The sequence below is a fragment of the Theropithecus gelada genome, chromosome 1 (genome assembly GCF_003255815.1).
Source record: "Theropithecus gelada isolate Dixy chromosome 1, Tgel_1.0, whole genome shotgun sequence".
NCBI classification, from domain to species: Eukaryota; Metazoa; Chordata; class Mammalia; order Primates; family Cercopithecidae; genus Theropithecus; species Theropithecus gelada.
In genome coordinates this window covers 120,934,291-120,946,768 of record NC_037668.1, presented here as the reverse complement: position 1 = coordinate 120,946,768, position 12,478 = coordinate 120,934,291, and the positions used below count along the sequence as shown (strand labels likewise).

Here is a 12,478-nt window from a genome sequence, read left to right as displayed (position 1 = left end):
ATCATATTGTTTACCTATATTTGATTGGCTCCATCAAATTGGGAACTATGTTGTTTTTAATGGCTTCATTACATTCTGTTGTATGGTAGTGTCATAATTTATTTGCTTATTTTCTGATTGATGAACATTGTGGTTATTACCAGTTTTTTCTTATTATAAATAATTCTTTATTTTTATTTATTTATTTATTTTTTTAAGACAGAGTCTCGCTCGCTCTTTGGCCCAGGCTGGATTTTGCAGTGGCTCAGTCTCAGCTCACTGCAACTCTGCCTCCTGGGTTCAAGTGATTCTTGTGCCTCAGCCTGCTGAGTAGCTGGGATTACAGGTGTGCACCACCATGCCCAGCTAATTTTTGTATTTTTAGTAGAGACGGGGTTTTGTCATGTTGGCCAAGCTTGTCTGAAACTCCTGGCCTCAAGTGATCCACCTACCTTGGCCTCCCGAAGTGCTGGATTACAAGTGTGAGCCACCATACATGGCCTGATTTTTTTTTTTTCTTTTTAAAAATAAGAGATCTACTCCAGCCTTAATTTTAGTACATAAATCCATATACCTATACTATTTATAATAGGAAGTTATGTAGAATAATCTAAATTTTTTTTATTGTACAGATTGGTATAGCATAGGAATTCATGACTTTACTCAAAATTTCATCTGTAGAACAAAGATAAAACTCAAAACTGAAGAATAAAAAAAAATCCTCTTCAAAAATTAATCCTTTAACTTTATATCATAAAAGACTGTTTGGCAAGCCCAAGATAAACGTTTTTGACTTATAAGCCAATGTTAGGCCCAGAATCTCCCATAGGTCAAATCTCAAAATGGCAAATTGGACTCTGTCCAAATTTTCTGTTTATTGAATATTTTTGAAATATTTGTACTATTAGCCAGGACTTGAGTATTTTTGTCATACAGGGATTTGTTGTAACTGAATTTGACACACACACCGTCATAGTGTTTGTTTAGTCCTCCCAGGTATTCATGGTGTATTGAAAGAGATACTCAGTCTTCCTGGTGCTGGTACCTGAAGAGTTCTGATGTCATTTGGATCTCTCTACTTTTGAATGGAAGTTTACAAAAAGCTTACCCAGAGCTTCAAGTCACAAGGCAGTCTGGGTCAGTTATTAACCTTACACATAATCACCTTTCAAAGCATGGAGTAATACAAGGGTAATGTTCATTTGTGTGAAAGCTCTGGTTATAAGAAACATTCAGACAGGGCTTAACTTCTGCGGCAGTTGCCAGTGGGGGACATCCCAATACCAGTCCGCATGTGCCCAAGGCCCTGAACACTAGTTTGGAAGCCAGGAGGACATGTCTGTAGCTTGTAAGATGAGGTGTACATGGTAGATACCATCTGCTGACAGTTTGGTTGATGTAGGATGGCGATACAGCGGTGAGGTCTATGTGACTGTTTGACATGCTGAGGTTGCTGAAAGTGAACTGGCTGCGAGGGCTAGGAGACTGTCTAGAACACATAGTTGTGCCAGTTGAGGTCCTGCTTGTCCTCTCTTTGCTTCTTTCATATCACTATCATGAGCAGTCAATAGCTGTTCAGTACACTGCACTAAGAAATCCCAGGAGTAAGCAGTAAGATGATGTAGTGATGTAGTCTTGTAGGCCATGTTGGAGAAAGACGAAGTATAATCCTCGAAGAAGCCCATACATGTAGCAGCTACTGAAGAAAGTGCGTAATTTAGAAAGGGGTAATTTTGCAACAGTACTTCCAGGAAATCTGCACATTTGGCTATGTGGTGTTTAACCTTTTCCAGGCAAATTGTTGGCCAGCCATCATGAAGATCTGTTTTGTGTACTACTTCAGAGAGAGCAAATTCAGTGAAATAGGCAGCTGTTGGAAGGCAGAGGTCCATTCCACTGATAGGTTTCTAATAATATAGTTATACATGTAGCAAATTTTGTTTTGTTATTACTACATTCATATTAGTCATACAACTGTTGAGCTGTTCCAGCATAGGCACACTATCTTCTTTTTCTTCAGATTTACTTACTAGAAGCAGATAGGAAACTGCAGCTAAATACAGCTGCTAGATACAGATGTCATAGCAATCCATAAATAGTTCTAGTAAATAGCAAGATGCTGGAATAGAAAGGCAGAGTGTGACGTGATCTCTCACAATGGCAGTCGTCAGCAAAATACTGGCTGAGACTCAGTTGAGGGGATTGGCCTCTTTAGGAGGGCAACTTCAGCTCTTCGTAGCAAGTGCTCGGTGAATATTGGTGGCCAGCTCTCCTCGCCATCACTGCCTTTCCAGCTCCCTGGGACCCTGAGGTGCATGCAGCCAGACGCGACAACTACAGTCCCGCCCCACAGCCCTCACAGCCTCAGTCCTCTTGGTGTCGGCCCTGCTGGTGCTGCAGACAGCCAGCTGCGAAGCACCAGTCTCCGCTCTGACTGAGCTCCCCCCAGTGTTAAAGGACTGGCAGGCGGCTCCCAATTCTGTGATTAATTTCAGTATGTAGATCCTTGCTTATTTGAGTATTTCATTGGGACAGATTTCTGAATCAGCCCATGGGCATATATCTTGGATACTTCCAAATAGTTGTTCTGAACAGCTGTATTAATGAATGTATTCGGCAATAATGTCTTTAAAAATACTAATTTCCTTTAGACAAAGCATCCGTTTTTTGTTTTGGGGTTTTTTGGTTTGTTTGTTTTGTTTTTATGACGGAATCTTGCTCTGTCGCCCAGGCTGGAGTGCAGTGGTGTGATCTGGGCTCACTGCAATATCCGCCTCCTGGATTCAAGTGATTCTCCTGCTTCAGCCTCCTGAATAGCTGGGACTACAGGTGTGTGCCACCCATGTCCGGCTAATTTTTGTATTTTTTAGTGGAGACGGGGTTTCAACATGTTGGCCAGGTTGGTCTCGAACTCCTGACCTCTAGTGATCCACCCACCTCAGCCTCTCAAAGTGCTAGGATTACAGGTGTGAGCCACTACAGCTGGCCCAAAGCATCAGTTTTTTATAATGAATATTTCAGATGCAAAAAAAAAAACCAAAAAAAAAAAACCTATGTTCATATCACCCACCGTAAGAAACAAACATTACAAATATACTTGTAAATATAGTCCCCATCTTCTTTAAGATATAACATTATACTTATATGTATGTTTATAAACAGTATATCATATAAACATGCCCTTTTACATTTTCATTTTTGCTCAACTTTGTGTGTTGAACATAATATGTCACATGAGGTCATTAGCCTCCAGGATGGCTGTCAATGGTCTCCACCTCCTTATATTTATACTCTTATGCACTTTCTTCCCACATTGAATAGGGCTGACTTGTGTAACCAATTGAATATTGCAAAAACGTCAGAGTGACTTATGAAGCTAAGTCATGTGAGGATTTTCTGTCTTGCTTTCTTGTTCTGGGGGAAGCCAGTTGCCATATGGTGAGGATACTCAGCAGTCTTATTATACTCAGTCTTATACTCAGCTCCACATGGTGAGAAACTGAGGCCTTTTGCCAATAAACATATGAGGAAGCCATCTTTGAAGCAGCTCTTCCAGCCCCAGTCAAGCCTTCAGATGACAGCAGCACTAGCCAAGATCTTGTCTGCAAGCTCACGAGAGACCATGAGCCAGAATTGCCCAGCTAAACTGTACTCCAGTTTCTGACGTACAGAAACTGTGAGATAATAAATATTTAATATATTAAGCTACTAGGTTTGGTAGTAATGGATGAGAGAAAGAGACTTGTAATTGTTTCCATGTTTGCCTCCCCATACTTCATTACGAGTGAGCAATTTGAAGACAGGACAGGAGCCCTATATCTTACTTATTTTCCCACTCAATGCCTAGCCTTATGCCTATGTTTAGTAAGTACTTGTTGAGTGAAATTGATAGTGTTCTTGTGGAGGTAAAAAATTTAGAAGGGATATTAAATCCCTAAAGCTGAGATAGCCTGATGTTTGAATCATGAGTCATTGTTGGATAGCATGTAAAGACCACATTGTTTCTTCTGAATAGTAGTAAAAGTAAGCCTCTCAGCTACTAATGCTACCCTGGCTATGGGAGTATGGCATTGATTTTGAAGTTATGGCATGTGGCTTTTACTTCACTATTGTTCTCTGGGGCTTGGGTTAGGATACAGTCTTTTCTGTAGATGACTTTTTATTTCAGACTTCCTCCTAGGCATACTAACTGAAGCTAAATTTTTTTCTTTTTCTTTTTCAAAATATGGAAGAATGTCGAAGACCTAAAGTCCTGTCAGTTTAGGATTTGCTGGTATATGTAGCAAGAGACAGTACTTAACTATATCCTAGTGGATTATTTTTATTTATAGATTATGGAGAGACAGTGTTACTACAGAGAATTATACCTAATTATGTTCAGAAAATATATTCCAAAATTAGATTCCAAAATTAGGTATAATTTTGAGTCACACATTTGGTACTTTTTAGTTCTTGTAACCTGTGTTGTTTAATAGGGAGGCCCCTAACTATATGTGATGAGTGAGCTCTTGAACTGTGACTAGTCTGAATTGAGATGTGGTGTACATGTAAAATTCATACTGAATTTCAGACTTAGTATTAAAGAAAGAATGTAAAATATTACACTAATAATTTCTTCATATTCCTTATCTATTGAAATAATGTTTTGAGTATATTGGGTTAAAAAATCTAATTTCATTTGTTTTACTTTTTTTTACTTTTTAAAATATAGCTACTAGAAAATCTTAAATAACGGATATGGCTTGCATTTGTGGCTTGCCTTTTATTTCTATTAGAGAGTGCTTTTCTATTGATTGATTGATTGGTTGATGACTGATTGATTGGTTGATTGATTGATTGAGATGAAGTCTCACTGTGTTGCCCAGGCTAGTCTTAAACCCCCGGCCCAAGTGATCCTCCTGCCTCGGCCTTCCGAGGTGCTGAGATCACAGGCCTGAGCCATGTCGACTGGATGAGAGTGCTTTTTAACCCATCAAAATGTTCAGTTCTTCAGGGCCTTTGTATATTTTCCTTCTTTTTATTTTTATTTTTTGCCTGGCTCTTTGTCTATCTGGCTGCCTCCTGCTCATTTCAGAGATCTTATCTTAAACGTTGCCTCCTCAGAAAGGCAGTCCTTCTCCACCCTATCAAATTAAGTTATTTAGTGTTTTGCCCTCATGTCATGTATCCTTCTCTGCATTTATTTGTTCACGATTTGACTTCTTTTTTTTTTTTTTTTTTTAAACGGAGTCTTGCTCTGTTGCCCAGGCTGGAGTGCAGTGGCCGGATCTCAGCTCACTGCAAGCTCCACCTCCCGGGTTTACGCCATTCTCCTGCCTCAGCCTCCGGAGTAGCTGGGACTACAGGTGTCCGCCACCACGCCCGGCTAGTTTTTTGTACGTTTTTAGTAGAGACGGGGTTTTACCGTGTTAGCCAGGATGATCTCGATCTCCTGACCTCGTGATCCGCCCGTCTCGGCTTCCCAAAGTGCTGCGATTACAGGCTTGTGCCACCGCGCCCGGCACGATTTGACTTCTTAACTAGCTCTGTGAGGGAAAGGAGCATGTCTATTTTGTTTATGACGATACTTTTAGCACCCAATAAAGTGTTCTTTTAGAGTAGATTCCAAATAAATTCTTGTTAAATGAGTGATACTGGTATTACTAAGCAGTGGGTTCACTGCTGGATGCTCATAGAACCTAATACTATGGCACCGGCTTTTGAGAAAAGAAAAAGGGCTTTATTGTGAGCTGACTGGCAAGGAGACAGGAGTTTAAGAAAGAAACTATGGAGGAGGATGTCATAAAAGAAATTAGGAAAACAGGGCTGTGCAACACCGCCGTCCCTCAGCACGTGCAGGTCGACTCCCTGCTCCCCACAAAAAAGGAAGAGTTCCCAGAACTGAACAACCTGTTGTGTTTAGCGCTCTGATGCGTCCTTTTCTAAATTAAAAGGGCCCATTGGAGCGCTAAGCACAACAGGTGAAAAAAAGATCTGTATTAAGACATTTCATTAGGCTGGGTGCAGTGGCTCACGTCTGTAATCCCAGCACTTTGGGAGGCTGAGGCGGGCAGATCACTTCAGGCCAGGAGTTTGAGACCAGCCTGGCCAACATGGTGAAACCCCGTCTCTACTAAAAGTACAAAAATTAGCCAGGCATGGTGGCACCTGCCTGTAATTCCAGGTACTCAGGAGGCTGAGGCAGGAGAATTGCTTCAATCCAGGAGGCAGAGGCTGCGGTGAGCTGAGATTGCGCCACTGTATTCCAGCCTGGGCAACAGAGCAAGATTCCGTATTAAAAAAAAAAAAAAAAAAGACATTTTACTGAATTTTCACAAATAAGGGGCTAAGGAGAAGATAGAGAAGTTCCCAGAGGTAAAGGAAAAATAGGTTAGTTAATTAGAATAGTTTCAGGCACTTCAACAAGAATACTAGAAGCAAAAAGACAATAGAGGGCAATATCTTAAAAAGTATAAGGGAAAATTATTATTTTTTTTAAAACAGGGTCTGTCTCTGTCGCCCAGGCTCGAGTGCAGTGGCGTGATCTCGGCTCACTGCCACCTCTGCCTCCTGGGTTCAAGCAACTCTCCTGCCTCAGCCTCCCAAGTAGTTGTGATTATAGGCATGCGCCACAACGCCCAGCTAATTTTTTGTAGTTTTAGTAGAGATGGGGTTTCACCATGTTGCCCAGGCTAGTTTTGAACTCCTGAGCTCAGATGATCCACCCACCTTGGCTTCCCAAAGTGCCGAGATTACAGATGTGAGCCACTGTGCCCGATTGGGAAAATAATTTGTAATCTAAGAGTTTATAGCGCAGTCACTTTCAAGTGTAACAGTAGAAAAAGCATTTTCACATATGCAGTGTCTCAAACTCACCTCTCATGCAACCCCTTTCAGGAAGGTAATAGAGGAGGTACTCCACCAAAATAAAAGTGTTTTGAGCAAAGGGAAGACATAGCGTTTAGGAAACAAATGATCCAACCCAAGAGAGTTGAAAGGAATACCTGGGATCACAGTTGTGTACCACGTGTAGAGCAGCTAGTCCAGAATGGAGCAAGTCAGAAGGTTGCAGAAAGGACTTGTACAAAAATATAAAATTGATAGCACATGTGATATGCTTGAATATGTTGAGATTTATATAATTGGATGAATTGGGGTGAATTTATAAGTACAAATAAAGCTAAACAATTAAGACATTTATTAACTCCAGGGAAGGTAAAAAAGAAAGTAAAAGTAAAAGTAATCAGAGCATACCTCATAGAACAACTGTGACTAAAGTTACATAGTCATGTTAATGCATACACTGAATATTGGTGTAACCAAAAACATGTTTTAATTACATAGGGGTGATAGAATGTATGAAGTGTTTGTATGTTATGGTGGGCAAGGTTGATGATATGGATGATGGGGAAAGAACTAATTGACCTTTTTCACAGGAAGAAGTTAACAGATAAAATATTACTTTTTTTTTTCTGGTCGTAGGCCTCATATAAGTGGTAAAAATTAAAAGTAAGGGAAAAAGGCAATGGGATAGACATTTATTATAGCCAAAGGAGGGTCAGGAATTCTACTTCTGGATCTGGGGATGATAGGAATGTTCAAAAATTATTTGCAAAATTTTGTTCATATGTGCATGAATTTCTCAAAGGAGTTTGTGACCCCTAAAATGTCTAAAGAGCATAGTGTAGTGTGATGATGGTGGTGTTTTTCAGTGTGTTCGTGAAAGTGTTAGTTTTAGTTTTGATTTTTGATTTATTTTTATGTTTTCATGTATTAAATTATTTCATTATCTTGTTATATGAAAGACGACTTAGTTTGGTAAACCAAATACCATTTTTTATTTGGTTTTATATTAAAATAAATCTCTTAAGTATTGCTTTGTATGTGTGCTGCCTTCTGAGTTAATGTCTTCAGCTCTTCTTGTTCATTTTCTGTTTATGCCTGTTTAATTCTCTACCCCTCTGTCTTCCCCACATCTCACCTCCCTTTTTTTCCTATTTCATTTATTAAATTTTTTATTTCTATAAGTTCCATTTGGATACTTCAAAAATTTGCACGATCTTTGTATCCTATTCCTTGCTCATTTAAAGAATTCTTTTATTGCTTTGGGCATTTTAGAGTTAGTTATGTATTCTGTATTTGAGAATTCCAATAGTTGAAGTGCTTGTGGGTCTAATTCTATGCTCAGCTGTCATTTATTGAGTTTTGTCGCTTGTGTGACTTATATTTTTGAATGGTGAGCTTATTTTCATCTGTGTCAACTTTGGTGGCTTGATTGAGTATTTTAAGAGACTTAGAGAACAGTTATGTGAACATGAATTAGTATGGATATTTGGAAATCTGAGGCTGTGGGCCCACTTTTAGCAGGATGTAGATTATGTATGATAAGGTTGGATCTACCTTTTAGTGACTCTTCGAATGCTTGACAAAGTACATTATTTTATAACACTTTCTGTGCTCTAAATGGGGAGGGAGTTTTTCCCTGTCTGAAGTTAGCATGATTTGGCTAATTAAGTGAATACTCATATTCAGTAATTAGTACTCTCCTGCTTAACTAGGTATATATATTTATATATACTATATATATGTGTAGAAATTACCCTTTATTCCACAGAGACATTTATTGAGCATCTGGTTTATGATAGACAAGATCTTTGATACTGGGGATATAGAGGTATTCAAAGCAGTCTCTCCTTTTGGAAAGTTAAATAGTAGATGAAACTGAACTTTGTATATGTTATTAAAGATGTATTAGAGTATCCATATTAAAAGCTTCTGAATGCCCAGGCTTATTTGTTCATATTGTAGAATGGTTGCCTTTTTAGAAGTTAAAAATTAGGAGCTCCAGCTGAAGGAGAAGGAGGTTAAGTAAGGAGAGCTCTATACCATGGCTGGTACAAAGCTTACTGCCAGCAGATGCACCAGTGATAAAACATCCAGGAAGCAACCGGCTACAGAAGCTGCTTGCAAGAGTGTGCCCTCTACTGGAGGAGTGAAGAAGCCTCATCATTACAGTCCTGGTACTGTGGCACTCCATGAAATTAGATATTATCAGATCCATTGAACTTCTAATTTACAAATTTCCCTTCCGGCGTCTGGTGTGAGAAATTGCTCAAGACTTCACAACAGACCTGTGCTTCCAGAATGCAGCTATTGGTGCTTTGCAGGAGGCAAGTGAGGCCTATCTGATTGTCCTTTTTGAAGACACCACCCTGTGTGCTCTCCATGCCAAATGTGTAACAATTATGCCAAGATATTTCACTAGCATGCCTCATCTGGGCTGGGCGTAGTGGCTCACACCTGTAATCCCAGCTCTCTGGGAGGCCCCAGTGGGTGGATCACTTGAGCCCAGGAGCTTAAGACCAGCCTGGTCAACATGGCGAAACCCCGTCTCTACTAAAAATACAGAAATTAGCCGGGTGTGGTGGTGCACACCTATAGTCCCAGCTACTTGGGAGGTGAGACAGGAGGGTCACTTGAGTCTGGGAGGTGGAGTTTGCTATGAGCTGAGATCATGCCATTGCACTCCAGCCTGGGTGACAGAGCGAGACCTTGTCAAAAAAAAACCAAAAAACAAAAACCAAAAAAACAAACCACCATGGTGGAAAACATTTCAATGAAAAACAAAAATTCTCTTCTTCTTGTTCTTAGTAGTTCTGAATGTTAGATTTTTTTTTTTTTTTTTTTTTTCCCCCATGAGGTCAAAAGGTTCCTAAGTATATGATTGTGAATGGAAAAAGTAGGATCAGAAATCAGGTATGGGCAGTTTTTCCATTTTCATTTGTGTGAATTTCTTTTTAGGGACAGTCTTGCTCTGCTGCTGAGGCTGGAGTGCAGTGGCACCATCATATCATACTGCAATCTCAATCTCTTGGGTTCAAATGATTCTCCTACCTCAGCCTGTCGAGAAGCTGGGATGAACTGTAGGTGCATGCCACTGTGCCTGGCCTTTGTGTGAATTTTTAATATAAATGTGGCGGTGTAAAGCATTAATCCGAGTCGATGTTAAATTTCAGCAGTTCAACTTTATGACAATTATAAATAAACCTGTTAAAATTTTCTGGATAATGCCAGCATTTGGATTTTTTTTTTTTTTTTTGAGGTGGAATGTCACTCTGTCACCCAGGCTGGAGTGCAGTGGCGCGATCTCGGCTCTCTGCAACCTCCGCCTCCCAGGTTCAAGCTATTCTTCTGCCTCAGCCTCCTGAGTAGCTGGGACTACAGGGGCGTGCCACCAGGCCAGCTAATTTTTGTATTTATAGTAGAAATGGGGTTTCGCCATGTTGGCCACGCTGGTCTTGAACTTCTGACCTTGGGTGATCCACCTATCTTGGCCTCGCAAAGTGTTGGGATTTCAGGCGTGAGCCACTGCACCTGGCCTGGATTTTTTTTAAAACAAGTAAATTTCTTATTGATGGCAACTAAATGGTGTTTGTAGCATTTTTATCATTCAGTAGATTCCATCTATTCATGATACTTTTCTGAGTTGTCCTACATGCAAGTGTAGTTTTTAATGTTGTCTGTCTTCTGTGCTGTTCCTATAAGTTTGCTATTAAGATACATTAAACTATAAGATGTCTTGAAGTGGATTTAGAAGGAAATGGGGAACTTAATATTAGATCACTTCTGCTTTATTAAGTTGAAGCCACTTGGGAATGTCTAAAGAGCCACATGGTGAAGAAAGTTGGAAAAAGAAATGAAGATTGGAATATACTAGAGTCTTGATTAGAGAGGAATAGGGTCATCAAGCATTGCTTGCATCATACTGTGCTTTTTGTTACTTTATGGACAAATTTGTATGACAATTTTTTTTTTTATAGACAGTCTTGCTTTGTTGCCCAGGCTGGAGTGCAGTGGATCTCGGCTCACTGCTGCAACCTCCACCTTCCAGGTTCAAGTGATTCTCTTGTCTCAGCCTCCTGAGTAGCTGAGACTACAGGCCCGTGCCATGACGCCTGGCTAATTTTTTTGTATTTTTAGTAGAGACAGGGTTTCACCATTTTGGCCAAGCTGGTGTTGAACTCCTGACCTCAGGTGACCCACCCGCCTTGGCCTCCCAAAAGGCTGGGTTTACAGGCATGAGCTACTGCGCCCAGCTGACAAATTTTTAAAAACAGCTTTCTAGATATATAGTTCACACGCTGCAGGCAATGTGCCCATTTAAAGGGTATGATTCAGTGGTTTTTAGTATGTTCATGGATATGCGCAACCATCATCATAGTCAATTTTAGAACAATTTCATCACCTCGAAAAGATACCCTGTACCCTTTAGTTATTGCCCCCCATCCTTCTATCCTCCCCAGCCCCAAGCAACTGGTAATCTACTTTCTGTTTATAAATATGCTACTCTGTACATTTCATATAAATGGAATCGTAATATGTGGTCTTTTGTCACCGACTTCTTTCACTTTAACACAATATTTTCAAGATTAATTCATGTTGTAGAATCTGTAAGTACTTCATTCGTTTTTATGGCTGTGATCTAATTTTCTAAAATGTAAATTTAATTAGGAACTGCTATGACATTGACCCAATCTCATCTCAGTATCTTTACTGAAATGTTTCTGCTTTATTTTAGTCAGTGAAGATATGAATATTTACAATAAGATCTTCAACTTGTTTCCTATATTACATAAAAAAACAAGATTCTGATTTCGTGGACATAGTCTACATATTAAACAAAAGGCTAAATTGGAGATCATGTATCTCAGCATTGCCTTAGCATGCTAATCAAAATACTGTTTTAATAGCAGTGAAAAAGTAATGATGTGGTTTAATTTTTTATTCAGGGTTTATATGCATCGTGACTCTGAGCCACAAATCAGTAAGTTTTCCTACCGTAATTAAATGTTATTCTCAGGCCTCCAGAGCATTAATAGGATTTTCTTTTTTTCTTTTTTTTGGGACAGAGTTTCACTTTTGTTGCCCAGGCTAGAGTGTGATGGCACGATCTCGGCTCACTGCAACCTCTGCCTCCCGGGTTCAAGTGATTCTCCTGCCTCAGCCTCCTGAGTAGCTGGGATTACATGTATGCACCACCATGCCCAGCTAATTTTTGTATTTTTAGTAGAGATGGGGTGTCTTCATGTTAGTCAGGCTGGTCTCGAACTCTTGACCTCAGGAGATCCACCTGCGTTGGCCTCCCAAAGTGCTGGAATTACAAGTGTGAGCCACTGTGCCTTGCCAATATTTATTTATAATTTCTTAGTGTCCTTGTACCTACTCATAGCACACTATAGACAAATGAAAAGATGCTTTTTCCCTCAATTATTTGAATCTTCTGTCTTCTCAAAAATAAAAATAAGTCTGGTATGCTGTCTTTACTGATACTCTATACTTTTAGTTTCCTGGTTTTATTTCAAAGACTGTTAAATATTTTAATTTTGTTTTGTGGGATAGTGTGATACTGTTTCAGTTACTGTAGCTGTGTAACAAACCACTATGAAACTTAATGGCTTCAAATAATCATTTTAGTATGTGCTTACATTCTGTGGGTCAGGAATTTAGACAGAGGATTATG

The 12,478-nt window shown here is 39.7% G+C and overlaps 1 protein-coding gene and 1 pseudogene across 2 annotated transcripts in view; one reads left to right on the top strand and one right to left on the bottom strand.

Annotated features, from left to right (window-relative positions):
* Positions 1–12,478, top strand: part of EVI5 (ecotropic viral integration site 5) — a 279,600-nt gene that overhangs the window by 36,070 nt on the left and 231,052 nt on the right. The gene's annotated exons all lie outside the window — the stretch shown is intronic.
* LOC112633263 lies at positions 1,141–8,965 on the bottom strand (annotated as a pseudogene).